Here is a 25,803-nt window from a genome sequence, read left to right on the forward strand (position 1 = left end):
ATGATTTCTGAAATGACTAATGACTTTTTAAATAATGTAATATTATGAGTAACATTTATTTCAGTTCTCGCCTTTAGTTCTTAGAAGACCATATGTGTCACCTAATGCCACTCATCACAACAGATAATTGTGAATATAAGCAATGAAGGTCTGTGTCTCTTACAGAAGAAATACCTTTACCCATGGGTCTTCCTTCCGTTGTCAAGGCTTATGTAGGGGGTTTTTTGTATGCACGAAAGAGTAATTAACTCCTCTGCAAGGGACTGCTGGGCAATATGACGCTGTGACAAAAAATGTCAGCAACTATAAATTTGAAAACAGTAAGTTTGCTTTTTCAAAAGCAGCATGGCTGTGTATAATCATTATATTTTGCATTCCTAATTATCATTGTCTTGAATTAATGTATATTTCACAAATGAAACCTATTGTTTTATAAATGTTATAAATATAATTAATCAAACAATTACCATACGGTGCAACATAAAGTCATGGGGAATATTTAATAAAAATAATTTATTAATCAATCTGAAGGGCTAACAGTAATGGATTTTTTCCTCTATTTAGGAAACTTGCAGATTGTCATATTATCCCTGGTCATCTAAATGGGTTTCCTTTAAGCAGAAAGAATTCTAAGCCAAAGACTATTCCTCACCAGAAAAATGCAGGTCATTTCAAGTCACAGAGTAGTAAGACAAAAACATCTTTGTTTTGCCAATTTTTATAGTTTATCCAATTTTTATGACTAAATTTAAAACCTGGCAAAAGAAGGACATGTAATAAAAACTAGGGCACACTCTTCATGGTAACCAAGTGAATAGATCTCCTGTACAGCTTCTTATTGATAATGAATTCTCCATTTACTAAGGGAGACAGAGTGAAACATTTCTTGGCAAATTATATTCTCTTCTGTGCTGTTGCCAAATGAAATACTTGAACAAGTGCAATCCCACATCCTACACTTGATGTGAGTCTAATGTCACTGTTTTTGGAAAGAAACATTGCTCAAAAGTTGGTAACAAAAATGTTTTTGTTTTTAACAGGTCTCAACTGTTTCTCTTCTCCTTCATTTCTTGCAAATACTGGGTCTCAGACTCTTAGGCAAAGAATTTGAAGAGAATCATTTTCCATTTCCACATCAAATCTTTGTCTATGAGTAACCAGGTTAGAGCTATCTATTAAGAAAAGGCCCCAAGCCTTGAAACATATTTTATCATTATGGTTTTAATTCCTAGAAGACAGTTCAAGAAATGTTTTGCATCCTAATGACAGAGAAAAGGAAATAAAAATTCATCGTATTATTAATCTCATGTTTCTGCCAGCAGAGTAACAAAGCATTTGAGGAATCCTGGCACAATGGGCGTGCCAAAAGATAGCCTCAGAGCAATGATGTACACATATTTATGACAACACTCCAACTGTTTTAAACTGATTTTATAACACCAGTGTTCACTTCAGGAAGCATCGTCTCTTCCTCTGTCCTGTTATAGGAAACCAGATTTCTTCTGCTTGGCTTTCAGAGCTGCTATGCTCTGATCTAATGCAGCCCTTTCTTCACCCTCAGGGAATGCTTCCGTGTCCCAAGAACAGGTCATGAATTGGAAGGGAAAGTGAAAAAAGTAGATGTGGTACCTAACCATAATTGGAAAAACATGCCCTTAGAGAACAGGGAAATTTGAACTTAATCCCAGCTCAACCATTTAGTAGGATTAACCCCTTCTAAATAAGACACCATAACCCTAAAAACGGCAATACTTAACTAAAGCAGATACGGTTGCTGAGTAAGAAGATACCCTTCTCAGTCCCTTCATCTGTCTTCACTACAGGAAATGGTAAGTGCCCCCTTTCCCAGATACCTTTGCGGCTGGGAATGGCTATGCAAATGTTTCTGGCCAATACTATATAACAGAAATCTGCATGGTGGCTTATGGGGAAACTTGTTTCCCTTATCCTAGAGATAGATTCCTTGACCTCCTTCCTCACCCTGTTTTATTCTTGCCTTGAACATGAATGTCCACCTGGGCAAAAGCAACCGTATTTTGACCAAGAGATCAGGAGATAGCTTGTTAGGGATGGGGGCAAAATAGAATGACAGAAAGAAACAACATTTATTATCTTATTTCATAGTTACAATAGCACTCAACTGATTGTCCTAGAGTTTAAGTTATATGGGAAAAAAAAACCCTCTTTTTTTTTTTTTTTTTTTTTTTAATAGCCATGATTCAGAGTCAGTTACTTCTGGCCAATGCAGTCCTAACTGACACACTGACACAAATATTCTCTATTCAAGGCAAACTTAATGTCTTGTAATTTTATCATGGTACTTTCAGGCCAAAAGTAACATCTAACAGGTTCTATTTATTAGCTCATTAACTCCAAAAACTTAATATGTATTTACATGTTAAAAACTTAGTACTTAATGGGCATAGCACAACTTCTCAGACTTTGGAATCAAAAATTTGGTTCCAAAGACAGTGGATACTGCTACCATCTCTTTCTGTTTCACGTGACATTTCGTGTAGCATTGTATTTTTATTATAGTAACCACTGGAAATCCAGCTTCACAGAGATATGATGTCATAGGAAAATGTTGAGAAAAATACTGTCACCATAGCAATTTTTAATGTCAGAGCTGTGAACTACCTTGAGATACTAGTTTGTACAGTGACCAACCGATGACACCATATTTTTCTAGAGAAATCATTGCCCTTGGTCTTTGTGAGTTTGCCTTGACCTGCCAGTTGGGAATCACAGTCACAACTTCCAGATATGTTGTGATAATAAAAAGAGGTAATAGCTGTAAATGATAAGTGCCACTTATAAGCACACATAATTAATAAGTCAGCAATTGACTGTAGATGTTATTATTAGTAGTATAGTTCTAATCAAGTTTTGGACATACGGTCATGAGTGTCTCTTCATGAACAAATAGTTTCAATCTCTGAGAATAGGAAATACAGTGTTCCTTGTTCTGTGCCATGAACAATACATAGCATCCAATTAGAAGCATGGCATTTGATGGATTCCACCTCACACACAACATATACGGATACATATCAATGTAAACACGAAAACAGCTGCTGGGAGACAGGGATCCAGAATGACAAATCAAATCACAACATTGCACTTCACAATATATACAAATGTCAAGCCATATGTTGTACCCCTGAAACTAATATGTTATGTATCAGTTGTATCTCAGTTGAAAAATACCATACCACAGAAATACCATACTACCTTAAGCTAACTCACCACTAAGAATGTCATTGTAATGCCTTATGCCCAAGTATCTCCTGCTTGCCTGGCACATATGAGAGGCTTGAGTTAGAAAAATGTATAAATGTGAAGAACATTCCTAGCCTTCACTGAGCCCATATTCAGTGATGTACTATTTCAGGGTTGGATTTGCCATTCTGCTATTACTCTCCCATTAGAAAGACAGGATTCCTACTAGTGTTTTCATTCTCATTTGCCCTGTTGAAGTGTTTCACAAGTAAGTTTGAGTGGGGGTTTCCCCAGTACAATAAAACACCAGAAGCCTTATCTTTCTCTGTTCAGTGTGAATGATGCTTCTTTCAACCTTGGTTTGTTGCACTTGAGTTCAATGACCAACCTCTTTCTCAGACAATGGGTCTCTTCTAACATTAAAAGCTAGAGGCCAAGGCTTTGTTTTTCCAAGCCAAGTTCTTGCTGCTATCAACCGGGTAAGAAGTCTCAGTTGACCAAATACTTCAAGTTTAACAACTCTAAGAAAATAACAGTCTATCTCACCCCAAAGCGTTCAAGATCACATATGAGATAATTAATGTGAACAAAAGGTCAATTTCTTTGGAGGCGTGAGATGTCGAGAAACAGAAGTCTCTACTTGCCAAGGCACTATTTGCTTGGAGAACTTCAAGGCATTTCCTGATGTATTAGGAGATAAATTAGACCACTTCCAAAGAAGCCTGGAAACCATAGTTTTGAAGACTAACTAAGAAGACTGTGACAGGCAACAAAGCCATTGGTTTCTGGGAAACAAATCATCAGGAGGCCCAAACAGTGGGATATGTGGCAGTAAGAAGAAGGTTGGTCCTGTTTGTGAAAAACTACTGTAGAAGCAGTGAAGCCCATAGTAGTGGCCATCGATGCAAGGTGACTGTAAACTTCAGCCCTGCTCTCTCTCTCCCCCAGGTCAGAAGCTCAAGCAGCCCCATGTGGGAAATACTAGAGAAGACAAACAGGCAGGACTACAAAAAGCCATCTCCTTTGCAACATTTTCAAATATAAATAATAAAACTCTATGAACTAGGTAACTTCATAGGTAGATTATGCTCCCAATTTGAAATTAATAGCTTATATGGGCATAGCAAGTAATTCAAGCAGCTAAAAATATTGTTACTCAATTGCTTCCGCCATCTTTTGGTTCTTTCCATTCCCCCTACTCCTCCTCTCTTCCTTTAATGTTGAAAACCAGAGGATTAAATCATGTCCCTGAATTTGCTCTGTGCAACTTACAAATCCTGCTATTTCAAAAGGAGTATCACACAATTCTTCGCACGTGAGTTTCTCAAGACCCTTGTCTCAATAACTTGCATACTGTGAGGTAGATTTGTTTATTTATTTATGACATTAAATTTTAATACTACATTATTTGATACTAGGCCAAATAACACTTTAACTGTGTGACTCTGTGTGTGTGTATGTGTGTGTGTGTTTTAATTTCCTACAATTAGAATGAAGTGTGACAAGTTAATTAAAACTCGCATGAAGAACTGGTGAACAGTAAGCTTAGGAACCTTGGACACCCTATGTATTTAACTCATTTGATCCTTTCTTTGTTTTCTATTTCTTTATCTGGCAGTTGGCAAAACAACCTCTTCCACCTACCTGCTTTAAACTGTGGATTAGTAAGACAAAACTTGCAAGGGGATCAAAGTGTACTAAATAAGTACTGTAATTTCCAAGGAAAATAATATGGGTATTTGTATCATACACAGTAATGGAAAGGAAATTATTTACTCTGGGGATCCTGGCTACACTATCATTAAATTATTTGCATCCTGATAAATGATTAGCATGTCAATGAGTTTGTGCTCCTCCAAGAGTCTTTCTAAAGGATTCCCTATAGTTTTCCTATCAGGTATATATGACACCATATGATAACTAGAACCTCAAAAGTTCTGTGAAGTGAGTTAGCCCTTACCCCTTGGCAATATTCTTCTGGAGGATTAATGAATTTTGTTTTTACATTTCCTAGCTTGTTGCCAGTGTGTTCTTCTCAACTGTGTAAGTTTGTCTACTCATTTATATATCTATTTATTTATTTTACTTCTTGTAAGCTTACACCACCATCACCTTCCTCAGCGTGAGCCAAGGGTCCTTTCTATCTCTTGCTTGAATGACATATAGACTCAGTTTCCTGATGAAGATGAAAAAAACTCTCAGAGTCTTTTCCCCCCCATTCCACTGTTTTGCATTTGACTTTCATCCATATGCAACCAAGAAAAGGAAAACAGAGAAGAAAATTCTTTTTTAAATTGCAAATAAGGCTTTGCCTCTTTAAATGAATTTTAATTCTTCTGTTCTCTCCAGTAACATTCATGATTCTGATCTCCCCAGAGATGGTATTCCCACTGTCTACCTGGATTTAGCTGCTGCACTGAGGGCACACATTTGATCTGAGATTCTGCAGACAGATACTGCAAATAAAAATAAGTCGATCCTCTCCAGGGTGTTCTTACACGAGCTAAAATATGATTTGAAAGGTTAGTGGGGATGGGGTTAGTTCCCAAAGGGAGAGGCTGTTCCCCCACCCTTGCTTGTTGGAGGATGAGTACGCTAATTGGAAAACTAGAAGTTCTGGGGGATTTGCAAGTGGAACAGGTGAAAATGTAACTGGTGATAATTAAAGGCTAATTATCTTCAACCCACAATTGGCCACAGGAGGTTAGTCTGAGACACTTAAAAAGAGAGTCTAAGAGAGAGAGAGGAAAAAAGCCATACAGAAAAATATACAATTCTTTTATACACCTGTGCCATTAACTATAGACAAAGACTGAACCTGTGTAGTTGTTGATGGTTGATGCCTGCCTTACTGCGCCCCCCCACCACCCAGTTACCTTCCCTCCCAAATGTATCTTAAAAATAAGTACATCTTACATCAGCATTAGCAGGATTTATCCAGTTTAAAGTTCACCTGCTGATTAGCAAATAGATACTGCTCTGGTATCGTGGAGAAAACAATTTCTGATGTGCAGAATCATTGTAATAACTCTTCTGGAAACCTCAGGAATATAAACGTTTTGCTTCCATGGATCTCCTTTTTAACAATGGTTTGTATAGCAGCAAGGTCAAAAGGGCTGAATTTGGTTTTACTTAAGACACTTCTGTGTTAGGAGAAATTCCAGAAAACCTTCTCCAGGAAGCTTCACAGTGGTGTTAGGTGGCCCAAGAGGAGCACAGAACAAGAGAAAAGGACTGGCAGAAACTTGCTTCCAGTGGTGATGGCCTCATCACTGCTCCTCCGGCAGTGTGGCTGCACGTGACGTAACCCTGACACTGTTGCTTACTCCCCAGCCTCGAAGCCCACCAAGTAACCTGCCTTTCCTCGCTCCTGGAACTTCTTCCCCATTCACATGATACCCTCTAAACTAAAATGTGCCTACATAACCCTAGGCCTCCCTGACTAAAGTCGAGTGATCCAGAAATGAGCACTCATTTAACCTAGGAATGTCAGAGAACTCCCATAGAATTTTTTTTTTTTTAAGATTTTTATTTATTTATTTGACAGACAGATCACAAGTAGCAGAGAGGCAGGCAGAGAGAGAGGAGAAAGCAGGCTCCCCACTGAGTAAAGAGCCTGATGCAGGGCTCGATCCTAGGACCCTGGGATGATGACCTGAGCCGAAGGCAAAGGCTTTAACCCACTGAGCCACCCAGATGCCCCTCCCATGGAATTTTTTAAATGAATCAAAGTGACAAAGGTAAACTTTCTCAGGTGGAAAAAAAAATTATGGGATAAAACTCAGAAGCTGTCAACCACAGTTTCCCACTATTTGGGGGAAGGGGAAAAAAAAAAAAAAAAGAGCCAGTGAGAGACAATTAAGCTGACAGGCAGCAAGTGACAAGGACTAGAGAAGGAAAATGTCCTGTTACATTTTGCGCTCCTAATATTTTTGATTTTAAATGCATCTGTACTCTCTGTGGTTTAGACCTTCAATCTTTTCTTTTTGACTAAAATAATTCAAGTTGGGATTTTGTCATTAGAACTAAGAGGCTTCTTCATGAAGCCACATGTAATGAGATATAATTTAAGAATATTAACCAAGATTTCTTTTTGTATTGTAATTGCCAATCCACACAACTCCTGCCATCCACAGAGAACAGAGCATCCTCCTTTTTGGCTAAGCCCTGGTTTATAGGAAAGGGGAAATGCACCAAAAGGGTTTGGTGCAATAGGTGTAATAGGGATTTATTTCTTGCCACCTTGGTGATGTTTGAGATGGCGCTATCCTATGACTTCTGGAGAAGTAGTACAGCTATTCTCAAAAACAATTTGGCAGTTCTTAATGAAATGAAGTGAGTATTACCCAACAGTCTCATTTCTTGGCATATGTGCCAGGTAACACAAGCATGTTCATTAATGTACTGCTGGTCTTTGCAGGAAATTGGCCACAGACTAGTCATTTGTCACCAGGGAAATGGGTTCGTTTAAGTTGGACCATATGAAAGTGCTAATATTTGGCCATTTTTACTATAAGAAAATATCAGTTTCATATCATTCAACCTGTATGAGATAACAGAGGAAAAAACCAAGTATAGCTAGAAATGTCCCACATGGATCAATGATGGTGATGTGTCATGGGCTAGAGAGGGATAAACCCAATTCTCTGCACCTGAGGAATAATAACAGGGAAACCAGAGAGCCAAGGAGGAAGAAACAGATGAAAGTTCCCTGTACCAACATGAGCTTTCATCTAAAAGCAGAAAGTGAGGGGGTGTGTCTAGGAAAAGAAGATTTGAAACAGATCCCCAAGTCTTCCATCCTTCCAGAAAAACATTGGTAATCTTTGTGAATATTTTCCAGGCTAGAGAGCCAGACGAGACTGAAGGAGTTGAGAGAGGAATGCCAGATAAGGCAATATCTCTTTATGGTGTCTAGGGGAACACACTCAGTGAGGGTATGTGGCATGAATCACATTGGTATGTGGCCAAGGTCAGCTGTGGATCAACTTGCTGATGCTGTAGAAAATGAGACCAATGAGACCAATGTTCAAAGACCTGACATCATGATTTACATCTCTACAGAGTCTAAAAGAGGCCAAAGGTTGCTTATGGTCAAGAAGGTGCCCGCATTCTCACCGTTGGCACATCATCTGGATCACGCAGTAACACAAACCTTCTAATTTAGGTGTATTCTGAGGACAAGTGAGAGGGACATCCTTTGAGTAAAAACCAGAAATGGTGAACACTAATTTGAGTTTACTTAGTGGAAACTTGAGTGAGTCAGAAATAGGGGCTCAAGTTCAGTAATAGAAAAAAATGAAATTTTAATTTCACACATCTGTATTTTGACTGAAATTTATAATTAAAGTATATATAAACATCAGTTGCTCACTGCCTCACTCATTTAAATACTAAACTTATCAATGAATTCACATTCCATATAGCATGTACATTTTGGCTCCATATACATTTTTTTGCACCGTGAGATAGTACAGGCATTCTAGAGACAACGTTGGAAGTTTTCATTAAATAGACATGCCACTGGTGGGGCACCTGGGAGGCTCAGTCAGTGAAGCATCTGCCTTTGGCTCAGGTCATGATCCCAGGATTCCAGGAACCAGCCAGCAGGGAGTCTTCCTCTCCCTTTCTCTCTGCCCCTTCCCTTGCTTGTGCTTGCTCTCTGTCTCTTCTCTCAAATAAATAAATAAAATCTTAAAAAAAAAAACAGACATGCCACTGGTATTTCAAAATAAATAACACGTTCATTAGAAACTGATATGTCAAAAAGCTAGTAATTATTCTTGGCTCATTTTCATGCAGTTTTTTTTGGGGGGGGGGTAGGGTGGGAAGATTGTGGTTTGCCGTTGGAGACTAGTAGCTTTGCAAATATGTGCAACGCATTAAAAACGAAAGGAGCCTCGTTTTAATTAATGCCATAGTTCTAGCTCGACCTAACTAGAGCAGTCTCAGGGAGAACAGGCCATGTCACCTCCCTTATATTCTACAGCATGCCTACCTTTCACAAAATGTAGACTTTTTCTCAGGAGAATTCATCCTACAAGACAGAAGGTCTGAGCCAAATGCACACACTTCAAGGATTGAGCTAAGGAAAAATTCAGTGCCAAGTGGGAAGTTTGGCTCTTCAAGTGTAGTATTTGAAAAAAGTAGATTTGAATAGAAAAACAAAGGAGCATCGCTAGGAGTACATCATTGATTTGTAAAATTGTGTTCAAGAGTAGAATGCATTGCACTCAAAATTCAAAACTGAACTCCATTAAATAAATCACCTAACATCAGAGGTGCTCTGCTTGAAATTTCTTTGCAGGGCAATTGGAAGTGCTAGTGCTCAGACCCAGTCAAAGCCAAGAGAAGCCCCCCAAAGCATTGCAACACCCAAGGACTTTGAGCCAAGCAGATTTTGAAATGACTGACTAGTGGTAGCTATAAAAGTATGATAATAAAGGAAAAACCAATACCAAAAGCTACTTTTTATTTATATCTTCCTAGGTGCTGAACTCTTAATCACATCACCTCTGTCAATCTTTCTAGCACCCTTAATCCTCAAATTATAGATAAGCAAATTATGGCTCCAATAGGTTAAGTCGGTTGCCAATATTACTAAGCTAATTATTGGCAAAGTTGTAGAAACACAGGCTGCCAGAGTCCGGAGATCTGACCTATTAATCACTCAGACTATGGACATTTATATTGGGTGACTTCTTGGTCTGTGATGATGCTACTAGGGAATAAAAGGGGCACTGAGGAAAGGTTTCCTTGGAAGGGAAGGAAAGGGTAATCATGCTTTAATTCAGGATCCACTGTGGGTGAAGCGACTTCGAGATTTCCAAATGGACTTGTGTAAGCTCCTGGTCACATGAACTGAGAGTGCAGGAGAGGCCAGGATAAGAAGAAAGAGATCTCAGAGCAAACTAGAGAAGTTGAAGGTTACATGGGGGAAATCATATATGGAGAAAGGATGTCATTAAAGCCTTTGAAAACATTAGCAATAACGGATTCCTGGAAGGAAGGGGAGTAACAACAATAAAGTAGGAAAGAAAATATTTGCAGAAACCTGGCATAAAGAGGGTATGTAAGTGCCATGAGGGCAGGGCTTCCTACTTTTTCTTTCCTGTTTTATTCACTAAGTACCTAAAGTAATGCCCCAAGTACACGCACTGATGCCTGTTCCATAGCAGAAGCCACTGAACAGTTGTATAATGCAGCGATCAGGATCAAATGTTGCAGGGAGGGACCTTTGCCCCTGAACGGTTCCGAGACCACATACAGAAGGTGCTGTTCACGTATCCTCCGCACACTCATTTCCCAAACAGAGACTCAGCATAGTCCACACATTTCATTTTTTTCACCAAGTCAATTTTAAAAAGAAGGGTTAGGTATACAATTTTCTCTGACTAAAAAAAATATGAAATATTTCAGTGTATTTCTACATGCTTCAATATTTTCAAACTAGCTTTTCAAAAAGGAGATAATAAAACAACTTCCCATAACTAAAAAATACAAGTATTTCAGAAATTTCTTACCAAAAATATCTTTCCTAAATGAGATCAAGGGTGGAGTTAACAAATTTCTGAAGCAATAAAGGGCTTGCGAGTTGTATTCGTTTTTAGCTTCAGATTTGCCTCATTTTGCACACACCTACACGTTAGTGCATTTTCATTAATTTTTCAGTTGGTCTATGATTTATGAAGCAGTTAATATGAATTTAGGAATTATCTGCTTCCAAAATGCATCATAATTTCTGTCTAAGTAACAACTGTTTCAAAAAAGAAAGCCACAGTCATCACTCGGTTATGTTGGCTGACAAACCTAGAGTAATTAATCTTTGTTTTCAGTGAATATTTTATTAAATTAATTTTCAAAAATATGTGCAAATTATGGTTTAAAAAAAGCTTTTATGTGTGACAGTGAAATGTAATGAAATGTACTCAGGCCCAGACATAAGCACCTGCCAAGATTTGAAAAATGAACTGCTTTTTTTTTTTTTCTTTATTTCATTATTATTATTTTTTTAAATCCCAGAGAAATTTAGGGGCCTGGAAATTTGCTAAATGAATAGTTGCAAGCATGTGAGTTCCGATATATGTTTTAGCAAATCCTATTCCTCAGACTTCATTCATGGCACTGTGACAGAGAATTATGTCAGGCTTTGAAGACAGACGGACATGGGTTTGGATCCCTTCCTGCCACTTCTCAGAGGATGACTTTGAATGAGTTATTTCACGTCTCAGAGCTCTTGTTCTCTTCAGCCTAAATTGGGGTTAATTGGACACCCTCTGCAAGGTTATTGTAAGCTCTAAAAGGGCATAAACTCTTTCTTGTCCAACCTTATATATCTGACCCCCACCATAGTAGGAATTGAAAAATCCTTGTTTTATGGGCTTGGTGAATATGCAGGATAGTATGCTCACTGCCCAGCACACAGAGGGCACCCAACAGACGCTATCTCCCCTTCCTTCTTGCATGGTTAATGATTTGCCTTCACTCTATCTCTTCCAAATATTTCTGTTATTGGAACAACTGTGCATTTAAGCTTGAATGGTCAGAATAATTCTCTGAAGCCAACTAACCCCTCCTCTTTGGAGATACCACACCCGTCCTTTAAAAATATAATTATCATTAGTCGTAATTTAATACACTAACGCAAAGCTACCCAAACATTAACCTCAACTCCCCCACGGTGACCGGAATTGCTCTCTTCATTTTCGTTCTTTCACATGACGTCCACTAATTGCAAGGTTAATTATCATAGAGTTGAGTCTCACCAGCGTTTTGGTTAAGTAGTTGACGAGGCACGTCAGGCACCCTGCCCTTGGTCGTCACGCATCAGGTCTGCCTCCTCTACTGGATATTCTACTTACGGTTCTGGTGTCAACAGCAGGTGGGGTGATGAAATACACACGGATTGTTATTGAAATTAGGACGACCAGGAAGAAAGGTTCCAACGCAAGTTTATTATTTATCTTATGTTAAAACTATTATAAAATTGAAGCAGTGACATGATTCAATTTAGCTTTGCTTAGAACTATTGATCTTGATTTTTGTACAGAGAAGTCCTTTTGGGCTAAAGCTCTACACAGAAAATCAATTTGCTTAAAATGCTTCCTTTTATACATAATAGCTTACTCATCGAGGACTGAATTTCCACATGTGAATAACACTGCAGTCTCCTTGCCAATCACTGGAAGCACTATGTAAATTATAATTGGAATATTATGGCAAAAACCTGGAGGCCACAATCTTTCCACACAATAACTGAATGTCAATAATGTCCAGGAAAGCATTTAAAGCCGCACCTCAGCATGGGTATAAATGTCCTCAAATTTAACTTTTAGAGAGTGTTCCTATTCAATATGCATTGAGCATTTGTCCAAGGATGGACAAATACAAGCAAGCAGCTACCCACTAAAAGCCTTTCGGTTCCGTGTACAAATTGGAGCTTCTACAATAGGAGTACTGAATTCAGTTCTCATTGCACATATGTAGCCAGCAACCAGACTTTGTACAATTGACCAGTTACGTACCCTCTCTGCATCTAAATATTCTCATTTATAAAACTGGAAATTCCCTCCCAAATACACAATGCTTCAGTTACATCAAGAGTTGTGTAAACATTTTATACTATGAAATTATATTATTTAGACATTTTTGGCAAGAAATGAAAGAAAAAAGAGATTTTGTCCTAGCACTTCCAAGGTAAGGGAATAAAACAAGAATTTCAGGGGTTTACACACATATGCTTACTTCAGACTTTTTCAAAATTTATCATGTTTCATGTGACTTCAAGAGAGTTTTATGTTATAAATCTTATCAATCAACTTAAAAATAGAAAATCTTATATAATATCTTTCATGTAGCCTAGTAAATCCTGTATTAATTAAATAATAACAGAGAGATTTAGAAACAACTTCCAGAATCTAACAAGATTTTTCTTATGTTAACTAAACTTATCATGGGAATTAGTTATAGTATATGTAAGTCAGGTCATTATGCAGGACACATTAAACTTATATATGAGTATGTCAATTATATCTCAATAAAACTGAAATAAAAAGAAATTTCAGTATCAGTTTGTAGCTGTTTCATATGAATTCTAGAATACAAACTACATTAATAATTTTCCTATTAAGGTTTATATATGAATTTGATGATTACAAGTAAGAGGTTGACTGTTGCTATTAACTTTACCTCCCATTGTGACAAAAATGTTTTCCATGTTTTTGTTTTTGTTTTTTTTCCTGGTATAGACCTAACTTTGTCTAATATGTCACACAAATTATCACCCAATTCGAAGGGAGATAAGATAGTTCCATGCATAGATATAATATATACTTGTTAATACTATGCATAAGTATTGCATTTTGCCTATGATCTGCTTCCATTCAATTTTCTTAGAGCTAATTTCAGAATCATTTCCCTATAAAGATTTAATTGGGAGTGTCTCTTCACTACAGATCTAATTATTTCCTACTATACCATGAACACGACACACTTCCGGCCTCATATACCCTAAAGGATTTCAATTAATTCGAGCTATTGTGAAACATTAGGAAAGTAATTCCTAGCCATTGTACAATATGCCTAATTTGTATATATCTAAGGAAATGTGATCTAACATAATCATATTTTACTGGAGGCCAAATAAAGGACATAAATGTCTTATTGAAAGGCAAATCTTATATGATTGAAATTTGTTTTTCCTCTAGAGCACAGTTACTTCAAAAATTGTCAGAAATGAGGATTATTCCATTTTCTCATGCATAAGGGGGAACAACTAATCTTTTAACTCTAGCAAATAATGGATGCATTTTAATAAGGTTTTTAAACATCTGAAATTAGCATAACATAAAAAGGAAATTAGACATTTTATCAGTAACTACATGTAATGATTTACTAATGAAAAATTACAGTTCTCTAAACTTTTATAATTTTATAAATAAATCAATAACTCTGTAAATTAAAAGTCTAATAGTTTGTCTTGTTTAAGCCATACTCACTAAAATTTTCTGTATTTTCAAAATAAAATTTAATCAATATATAGAATATTGATTAAGAATACGATCTCTAGAGGAAGACTGACATACTTTACCTATTATGAGAAATTGGGTAAAGTTCTAATATCCAAAGTCTCAATATCTTCTTTTGCAATAATACCTTCTTCCTTTTCCCTATCAAGTTCCTTGTAATGGTTAAATAAGATAATGCTTGTGAAGTTGTTACCTAGCACTTAACCTAACAGTTAGGTCAACTCTCACCTGTCCTAGAAGTCTTCCTGATTTGGAGGGAGATTTGAACAGCTTGAGCTCTGAACTTGTTTGTTAGTCTAGCATGGCCTTGAAAGATTTGAAGTGATCCCAAGCCATTTCTCAGATCCTAAGTCCCCACTCTCTCATTTGCCCTCCACTCTTATGGTGACTGGTGTTTGAACTGGCCTCCCTGGGCATACCCAGCTGACAAATCCAGCAGTGAATTCCTATCCCACCATCATACGGCTGTGCCTCGTCATCCTGTGTTCTTTTATTATTTCCTGTCCCCCATAGGATTTCATTTCAATGCTTAATATTCCTCTCCAGCAGGAAATTCTTCTCCGTAGTTAACCAAGTTCTTCTGATACAATTAAAGATCATCTGCTCTATTGTTTAAAGTTGATACAGAAAATGGTCAGTATTCTTAGTGTAAAAAGTCTTTATATACTTTAACAGCAATATTAAGAATACCACAGCAAACTTATGCCAAGTTCAGCCTTATGTCATTTTGGCATGGCTAAAAACATAAATGAGAGTCAGGACTTAATAGTTTTTTAAGTTTATTTTTTTGTTTGTTTGGTTTTTTGTTTGTTTTTTAAGAGAAAGAGAGAGAGGGTACACACATGTGCAAGACTGTAAGCAAGCAGGGGGAGAGGCAGAGGGAGAGAGAGAGAGAGAGAGAGAAAGAGAATCTCAAGCAGACTCCCCACTAAGCGTGGAGCCCAACTCAGGGCTTGATCTCAGGATCCTGAGTTCATGACCTGAGCTGATATCAGGACTGGGACACTTAACAAACTGAACCACCCAGGAACCCCAATTCTTAATAATTTTGAAAACAAAAACCAGTATCTCAAAACTCTTTCAGTTAGGAAGTTTTAACTTACATAAAATTTAAATCCATTTGTCTACAACATAGGCCTATTTTCTCTTGTTTTGTTCTTAGCAGATAAGGAGAACAGCTACTCATTGTTCTGCCTGCAGTTTTTATCTTTCTGTAAATTATTGCTCTTTTTTCAAAAATCCTTTTTATCTTAGTCATACAAAAGAGCCATTTGTCTTTTTTAAATGGGTCTATCTTCATAATAGCTCCAAAAATACATATGTAAGTCTGGATGTACTTGTCCTATTTAATAAAAACACTGCAAGAAGATAATAGCAACACATATTCCCATTATGTGTAATAGTTATTATATATTGAGAATTATATGTATAAATGTTCCTTAATATTATGCCATATGCACTTCATTTGGAATAGATGTTAATATCAACTCTCATGTCTATGTTTCTTAACCATGTTTCCTTATATCATTTTGGATTTATTTTATGACCTATTATTAGCTTGGTCAATTTCATTTTTTCAGCTTAAAAATATTTGTTGATAGGTTGTGATATATCTTCTTTGAAGTGTAAACTTTATTTAGTGTTGATAAAAGAGAGCATCTATGTTTCTTAATAGACAAATGAAGTCTCCTAGTGACTCCAACAGCCTATTGGTATTTCAGAAATAGAGGCATCAAGACTCAGTCCCACTTAATTACCCTTACTTCATCCTCCTCACTTCCATTAACTCTATGCACACCTATCATGCACCCCATTGTCCTGGATTTCCTGTAGTTATCCTTATTTTCCAGAGACTTATCTACATCGTTTCTTTCCATGAGTAAACAGAAGACAAAGTTGATCAATATATGTCCCTTGAATTTGTCCTTTCAATTGAGTGTTGCTCTCTTACTTGGAGTCACTTGGAATTGAAATTGACATAACCAGTAGGCCAGGTGATAATCCAGCTCAATCAACATCAACATAGGAAGACAGAAATGTTCACATTTCCTCTCAAGTCTCCTCTTATGCTAAGCTTCCTGGACTCAGAAAGCATCACCATTCTTTCATTAACCTTCCAAGCAAAGCTCTCAGAGTTATTTTCTTTTCTTCACTATGCTTTACCACTAAACTCGCTTACATGCCAAATGTTGTTTTATTGTTGTTATATATTCGAAGTGCTTACATTGGTTGTTCTCCTTTCTTGCAATCTCTGCAGTCCCTAGTTTGTTTTGTTTTGTTGAGAGATAGAGAGATTGAGTGAAAGGAGGGGCAAAGGGAGAGGGAGAAGGAGAGAGAGAATCTTATGCAGGCTCCATATCCAGGGAAGTGCACCAAGGGTCTTGAACTCACAACCTTAAGATCATAACCCAAGCCAAAATCAAGAGTCAGGAGCCTAATCAACTAAGCCACCCAGGTGCCCCTGCATTCCCTAGTCTTAATACACCTTTGATCTTCCATCTAAGTAAGCATACAAAGAATACTAAAATGTTAATCAATTTATAGCACTCTTCTGAAAGTATTAACTTTCCAACTATTTACTTTAGCACATTTAAATATACTTCTACTCTTTTGAACATGATTTGTAGAGATGAAACTAGGTTCTTTCTCTACTGACTCTTAGGGATAATTTCATCAGTATAAGTGTTGTCTTTCCTACCATTTTCCCTACTAATGTTTAATTTTGTATAAGCTATGAACTTTCTACTTTAAAGTAATATACAGCTTTACCTTTCTCTTTCATCATAATGTCCACATTTGTTTTAATCTGATTTCTACAATTAAATATATTCTGTGCTCACCACACACTTTGGTTGACCGAGATTAATACAAGGGTAAATTCATTGACATTTTAGGGAAACAGTATTTCCTGAGTTCTTGAGTGTTTAATACTGGTTTTTCTATGGCTTATACACTTGAAGGCAACTTGTCAGGTCAAACATCCTTGGCTCACACTCTCTGTCCTAGATTGTCTTGGATATTTTATTCAACTTTTCTATGGTATTAAGTGTTCTTTTGTAGAAATCTAAGGCCACCATGATTTTTTATCTTTACTGGTTACTTGCCAAACATTTGCACACCGTATCTAGAAAAGGAGTTAATATCTCTAATATATAAACAACTCCTATAACTCAACAAGAAAAAAAACAAACAAATCTGATTAAAAATGGGCAGAGAACTTAAATTACTATTCCTTCAAATGACAATGAATACATGAAAAAGTACTGAATATCACTAATCCTCAGGAAAGTAGAAATCAAAACCACAATGAGATGCCACTTTGCACCCTTTGAGGGGCTATTATCAAAAATAATAATAACCAGTGCTGTAAAGATTGTGAAGAAATTGGAATTTTGTGCATAGCTGATGAGAATGTAAAATGGGGCATATTCACAATAACCAAAAGATAGAAACAACCTAAGTATTCATCAACAGATGAATAGATAAATGAAATATACATACTGTGACTTATTACTTGATCTTAAAAAGAAAGGAAACTCTGACACATGCTACAACGTGGATGAAAAGACATTAAGCCAAGTGAGATACGCCAATCACAAGAGAACAGAAACTGTATGATTCCAGTTATATAAGGCACCTAGAATAGTCAAAATCATAGAGAAAATATAATGATGGTGGCCAGGGGCAGGACAAAAGGGATAAATGATGAGTTGTTGATTAATGAGTACAGAGTTTCAATCTGCAACATAAAAAAAAAGTTCTGGAGATGGATGGTGGTGATGACTGCACAATGATGTAAATGTTTTAATGCCTTTGAGCTAGTCATTTAAAAATGGTTAAAATGTGGGGCACCTGGGTGGTGCAGTGGGTTGAGTGTACAGCTCCTGGTTTCAGCTCAGGTCATGATCTTAGTGTCGTGGGATTGAGCCCCATGTCAAGCTCCAAACTTAGCACAGAGTCTACTTGAGATCTCTCTCCCTCTCCATCTGCCCCTACCATTCGTACTCTCTCTCTCTCTGAAATGAGTAAATAAATCTAAAAAAAAGTGGTTAAAATGATAAATTTTATATTATGTATATTTTACTACAGTAAAAAATATATACCTAATTTAAAAAACTGGTATAAATTTTAAATGGGCACTTATTTTTAATTAAATAATGTACTTCTAGTAGTTGACAATAATAATATTAAATTCCTAAAATAAAAGGTGCCTGAATACGCCAATTGACAGCAGAAGAGCAAATAAAGTAATCCAGTATATAGATATAACTGAATACCATTCAGCAATGGTATTTAAATATACCAACATGGATAAACCATGTTTATCCATAAAATATTATGTTGAGTGGGAAAAAAAAAAAAGAAAAAGAAAAACTGCCACAAAGCAGTATATGTTGTGTAATTGCATTCCCATGAATTACTATGTGATGATGGAAATACAAAAATTGTTTATTGGAGATGATAATGACGAGAAAGAGGCATCAGAAAATTTTAGGTGGTAATGTTCTCTATCTCAATTCAGTGATTACATGGCAATGTGCCTGTCAAAAATCATCAAATAGTACACATGAAGTCTGCATTTTTTTAGTATGAGTTTTACTTCAATTCTGATTATGTTAGGCACAAAACAAATTATGATCTTTTGTCTGGTTTGCCTACAAGAGTTTCTATTTTTTAATCTTAGAAACCCAGTCACTGTTTTAAGATATATCCCTATAAGATCTAACTTCAGTCACATTCCTCAGAAGATGGTACGTTCCTTTATTATGAAGATACAATTCTTCTTTTATTTTAGAAAAGAGTTCATGAAATGCATATATAGATTTGTGATCTTTTTCTCTTTTTTTCAGAGGTTTTGAATATTTGTATATTTTTCTCTCTCTCTCTCCTCTTACTCTTTTTTTTTTTTTTCCAATTCTTTTTAATTCTTTTAAACATGTAACCTCCTCCAGCCTGGCATATACCACCAGTATTCCACTGAGATAGATTTACATATCATTGTAATAACTTTAGCATCACCAAATCTAATGAAAAAATATTTGATTTTCATCTAATTTGATCAACATTTTCATCTCCTTTGGGAATTAGTATTTTCCCCTTGATTTCCAGAATAACACACTTTCTAAAGCTTTTTTTCTGACCTATTTGGTTTGTCCAGCTCTCTCCTGTCTCAGCCTGAATTTTCTCTAACCAGTGAAAAAATATAGAACAAATCAAAGACTTTTCTTTAGTCTTATTTTTTCCTCATTTCATTTACTCCTCCTAGATGATCTCATCTAACATATCTTTATCTACCATTAACATTCAGATGACCCCAAAATTTATACCTTAAACATAGATCATGACTTTGAACTGTGGACCTGTACCTCCTACTGAATTCTTCATTTGGGTAAATCAAAGACACCTTAACATTCATATTTCTAAAACAAACCCAGAAATGGACTCTCCCTGCCAATACTTATTAATTAATGATTTCATGTTCCACTAAATTAAACAAGCCAAACCCTCAGAGTCACTCTTGATTTTGCATAACCCACTCACTATATCAAATCTGCTACTAAGACTTGTTGGTTTTATCTACATATTTCTCAGGTCTATTTATTTCTTTCTATATCCATGGCAACTACATAACCATAGCAACTATTCTAGTTCAAACTCATCATCTCTAGCCTGAGCTACAATACCCTCCTAACTACACCACTCTACACATATCCATTCTTGTTTCTTTCAAACCTACTTTCCACAGCATCCTTAATACCTTTTCCCCCCAAATACAAGTCTGATCATGTCACATCTCTATTGAAAACCTTCAGTGAATTTCCACTGATCTTGAAGTAAAGTCTGAAATCCTACAAGGCACTGCATACTTGGTTCCCGGGCTACTTTACTTATCTAACTCCATCGCAAAATTGGAACCCTTTATTCTCTGCAATCACAGCACTGTTTTTAGTTCCTTACACGATCCAGTCTACATTCTGCCACAGAGATTTTGAAAATGTTCCCTTTCTTCCTTTGGATGATACCCTTAATCCCTCCTTCATTAAGTTTGCCTTATATTCATTTTTATTTTTCATCATAAATCATTACTTTATTAGATAAGAACTTTCAACCCCCTTAATCTATTGTATTATTTTATTGCAGCATGAAATTCTGCTGCTAAAATTAGAATTATAATTTTATGATCTTTTGGGTGATCGTTATATTAATATATGATCCAATACCAGAGTTTACGGCATTTTTTGAGGAGGAACTATATTTGTTTTGCTTACTACTTTTTCCTCAGTGCCTAGTACAGTGCTTGGCATATCTAAGCACTCAATAAATGTCCGATGAATTAATAAATAAATAAGAGGAGATAATCCAGATATTATAAATTGGGACCAGATTGTGAAAGATGTTCAAACAAAGCTAAAAAGTTGATATATAATTTGGTAGGCAATAGGAAGTTACTGGAAGCTTTTGGTGAAGAAGACAGCAAGAAGTAAACTATTCATCAGAAGGACTAATATGTTAATGTTTGCATGGTTGGTAGAGAATTGAGGTCAGTTAGAAGCTAATATTTATAGTCGAGTCAAAAAATTACAGAGGTAGATAGATTTTAAAAAGTAGAAGTGCAGTGAGACTAGACTGAAATTTCCTTTCACTGTGGCATCATGTGTATTGTAGAACACAGCAGAAGGAAGAACCCGTGTACTTTAAGGTAGACCAAAGACTGTCCTGGAGAAAAAATAAATTCAAGTATATGAGAATTGTGGAATAATATGAAATAATCTAACATTCATTTAAGTCTCAGAACAAGAAGAGAGAAAGAATGGTGTAGAGGAAAATATTTGAAGATTAAATGGCTGAAATTTTTCAAAATTGATAAAAGACATAAAACCATAGTTCTTAGAAATTCAGAGTAATCAAGATAAAAATAAGAGTAAGTATAGGCATATGCTAGTCAAACTGCTTGAAAAAAAAAGTCCAAGAGAAAAATCTTAAAAAGATTTTTAAGAAGGGAACTTGTGTGGCTCAGTTGATTAAGCTTCCAAATCTTGATTTCAGCTCAGGTCATGATCTCAGGGTCATGGATTCCAACCCCTTTTCAGGCTCCATGCTCATTGGGGAATCTGCTTGAGTTTCCTTCACTCTCCCTCTTCCTCTGCCCCTCCCCCTGCACATGCTCTCTCACTCACTCTTTCTGTCAAATCTTTCAAGGGAAAATAAAAATGACCATTGAGTTCTTAATAGAAATGATTTAAGCCTGAAGACAATAGATTGAAGGAGAGGAAAAAAAAAATTATCAACATATCAACTAGAAATGCATGTCCACAAAAATGTTCTTAAATATGAAGATGAACAAGAAGTATTTTAAAGATTTTAAAATAATCTCTACACCCAATCTGGGGCTTGAGCTCACCATCCTGAAGACCGAGAGTTGCACACTCGACTGACTGAGCCAGCCAAGCAACCCTGAGCAAGACAATTTTTAGACAAATATAAACTTAAGGAATTTTCTACCAGAAAAAAAATTGTTAAGTAAATGTTAAAGAAGATTTACAAAAAAACAAGAAGATATCTCAAAAATAACTGTGAGAAGGAACAAATTAAAATCCAGGTAGTAAGAAACATAATGATTAAGTAACATTTAAAGAAATCCAATAGAATAAACTCAGTATTAGATATAGCTAAGGAAAAAACTAATAAAATGGAAGGTACTATAAAAATAAACAGTACAAAGATGGAAAAATATGAAAAGAGAATGAAAGTAAACAGAAGACAAACTGACAGACTCTACAGTGTATCCCAGAAGCTCACTGTTAATATCACAGATGTGAACCAAGTTCTAATTCTTTTTGTCTGGATCTTTTTAGACATCTGTAGCCCAGTTTCTTTATGTATAAATAGTGATATTCTTAATGTAGAGGGTAACTATGAGATTGAATTACAGTTGACTCCCCAACAACATGGTGGTTAGGGGCACCAACACCCTGAAGAGTTGAAAAGCCACATATAAGTGGCTCCCGAAAAACTTAACTTCTAATAGCTGACTGATGATCAGAAGGCTTATCAGTATCATAAAGAGTCAATCAACACATATTTTGTATGTCATATATATTGTATACTGTATTCTTACAGTAAAACCAGAAAAAAGAAAATATATTTATAGTACTGTACCATATTTATTGAAAAAAAATCTGCATATAGGTGAATCCATGCCATTCAAATCCCTGCTGTTCAAGGTTAACTATAGTTGAAACATTTTTAGAGAAATTTTCGGCAAATATTAAGTATGCAATAAACAATAGATACCATATTTTTTGAAGATTTTATTTATTTATTTGACAGACAAAGAGCACAAGTAGGCAGAGAGGCAGGCAGAGGGAGAGGGAGAAGCAGGCTCCCTGCTGAGCAGAAGTCCAATCTGGGGACTCAGTCTCAGAACCCTGGGATCATGACCTGAGCCAAAGGCAGCCACTTAACTGACAGAGCCACCCACGCGCCCAACAAGAAATACTATTTTGATGGCCATTTTAGAAGTAGAAAAGAAAAAGAATGACAGACCAGTAGTATTTGAAATATAAAGTTTAAGGTATTTTAAGAATTATAGAATCTATCGACTCAAAGGGCATTGCAAATTTTGATCAGCAAATAAAAGTAGATTCAACGCTATCAAAGAATAGTTTGTACTTTCTACGAATAAATAATAGTTGTAATAATAAAAAACTTCTGGGAGTTGATAAAATGCATTACTATTGTATTTAGGCAGTAAAAAAAAAGGTGGGTTAATCTAGATGGAAAAAAATTGGGGTGTGTGAGCTAAGTATTCAATAAAATAATTTGGTAAATCATTGTTGGTAAGAGAAAGTAATTTTTATTTGGTTCAAAAATGATTTGGCTATCATGCTAGATTATACTAATAAGGAAGATAATACTCATTTCAACTTTCAAGTCTATTAAATTATATGTAGATAAGTATATATGTTAAAAATAAGAGTGATTTTTTCCTAAACAAATAGAAAAAAATGAAAATAAAATAACTGTTAGCAATGAAATCAAAGGAATGAAAGAACAAAGCCCACAGAAGCAAATTTAAAAGCATTAAATAAGATGTTAGAACTATGTAACCACAGCAAATTTTTATAAATTAAATTTATGCATGAACAGGGAGGTTAGTTTGGTGAATGTATGTGTTTAATCAAGTTATATCGCACATTAAAACAACACAGAAAATAAAGAGATGGAATAAATCTTGATGGAAATATTAATCAAAGAAAGCCAGTCATAATACTAGACAAAGCACAATTTAAAGGTAAAAACACTGACAGAAATTCAATGGGATGTTAAATTCTGAAAACTGCAGTAATCCAGCAGCAAGAAATATCAATTATGAACTTGAATATTCATAAAAAGATAGGTCTTTAAAGAAGTAATATAAAAACTTAGTGATTTAAAAATAAATATTAACAAATTTATCAGTAGATTTGGACCTAGAGATTTTAACAAACTTTTAATAAAAACTACATGCATCGAGCAGGTATTTTAAGTACTAATAAAATATTTACAAAATATGGCCACTTAGTAAGTCACAAAAGAAGTCTCAAAAAATTCCAAGGATCGATATTATAAACACCACACTCTGACCACAATAAAATTACATTTGAAATCTATAATTAAAAAATAGTCTAAAGAAACCATATGTCTGGAAGTTATAAAATATTTAGAACTGCACAACACAACATAGTATATATTAAAACTTGTAGGATACAGCTAAAATAATCTAAGAAAGTTGGAGCTTTAGTTTGTTATTCCCCAACCAAAAAAGGCAGAAAAACAATTGAGTAAATTATTCAACTCTAAAATCTAGAAAAGTGTAATAAAGACCCATGGAAAAGCAGAAGAATAAAAAAAAAAGATACTATTAAAAAAATTAAATAAAATAGAAAGAGAAAAATTGAGATGATCAGTAAAACCAAAAGGTGATTCCTGGAAGAGCCATAAAACATAGGAACTTGGAACAAAACTGATTTTATAAAATAGAAGTCATGAACACTATTGGGAATATAGGAAGAAACCTAACAGCAAATATGCAATTTTGCAAAAGAAAATTACACTTAAACTTACTCTAAAAAATGAAAAAATACAAACTGAACAATTTTCTAGGAGGTAGGAACTTGAGAATTCACAGAAAATAAATAGAAAATCAGTATAAACCAGTAATCATTAAAGATATTACAGTAATAATTGAATTGAACATCTCTAATCCAACTCTCAACAACAATAAAGCATAAATTACCTTGAAAAGATTTTGCCAAATTCTAAAGCACAGATTTTCTTAGCTTGTAGAAATATTTCAAAAGAAAAAAAGAAAAAAAAAAGAAAAATCAACCAATCTATTTATGAAGTGATAATAAATTTGAAACCCAACTAGAGAATAATACTAAATTTATAAAACAATCAGGGCGCCTGGGTGGCTCAGTGGGTTAAGCCGCTGCCTTCAGCTCAGGTCATGATCTCAGGGTCCTGGGATCGAGGCCCGCATCAGGCTCTCTGCTCAGCCGGGAGCCTGCTTCTTCCTCTCTCTCTGCCTGCCTCTCTGCCTGCTTGTGATCTCTCTCTGTCAAATAAATAAATACAATCTTAAAAAAAAAAAATCACACTTACATATATAGCTTTAAAATCTTAAATAAAATTTAGCATATAAAATCATAAATTGAAAAAGAATAGCAATAATACTGCATCCTGACCAAACAGGGCTTATCTCAGAAATGAAATATTTAAACCTTGTAAAATATATTCATGAAATTTACTTTCCTTGATTAAAACACAGAATAATTGTTAGAAATAACTGTTAGAAACCAGGAATGAAAGATTATTTTAACCACAAAATCAGACCATGTCATACTTAAGAGAAAGCCCTAGTAGAATTTCTTTTAATATTAGGAACAATAGAAGAATGCCAAATATTAATTAGAGAACTTAATACTTTTTGGAATCTTAGTGCACTGATACAAGAAAAATTAATACAAGTTAGTAAGGATTATAAATGAAGATAGTATCATTAGCTTCATGAATAAAAGTGAAAATCAATCTTTATCTATAAAAGCGAACAGAATCTATAAACACATTTTATAACTAATAAGAGTTGTATCTTTGTTTTGGGGAACAAAATGAACACAGAAATATTACAGCATTCCTATTTACTCATATTAACTATCTGAAAGTTTAACAGAAAAGAGGCTAGCCAAATAATAGCAAAAACTTTGTCACTTGGGTATATGTATAATGAAAGATGTGCAAAATTTGAAAAAAAAAAACATTTGAAATATTTTTGAAGGAAGTAAAGAAATATTTGGATAAGTGGAGAGGCATATCATATTTATGGAAGGGAATACAAAAGCATCAAATATACATCAAATTTTACAAAATCATACATTTCCTACAGTTCTGAAAGAAATCCACTGAAGATTTTCTTCTGGAAGTTGAAAAATAGATCCCAAAAATCACATCTAAAAGTAAAGTCAAGAACAGCCATGAAGAAAATGCAAAACATAAAAATGAAGTTTCATGA

This window comes from Mustela nivalis (assembly GCF_964662115.1).
Source record: "Mustela nivalis genome assembly, chromosome: 10".
NCBI classification, from domain to species: Eukaryota; Metazoa; Chordata; class Mammalia; order Carnivora; family Mustelidae; genus Mustela; species Mustela nivalis.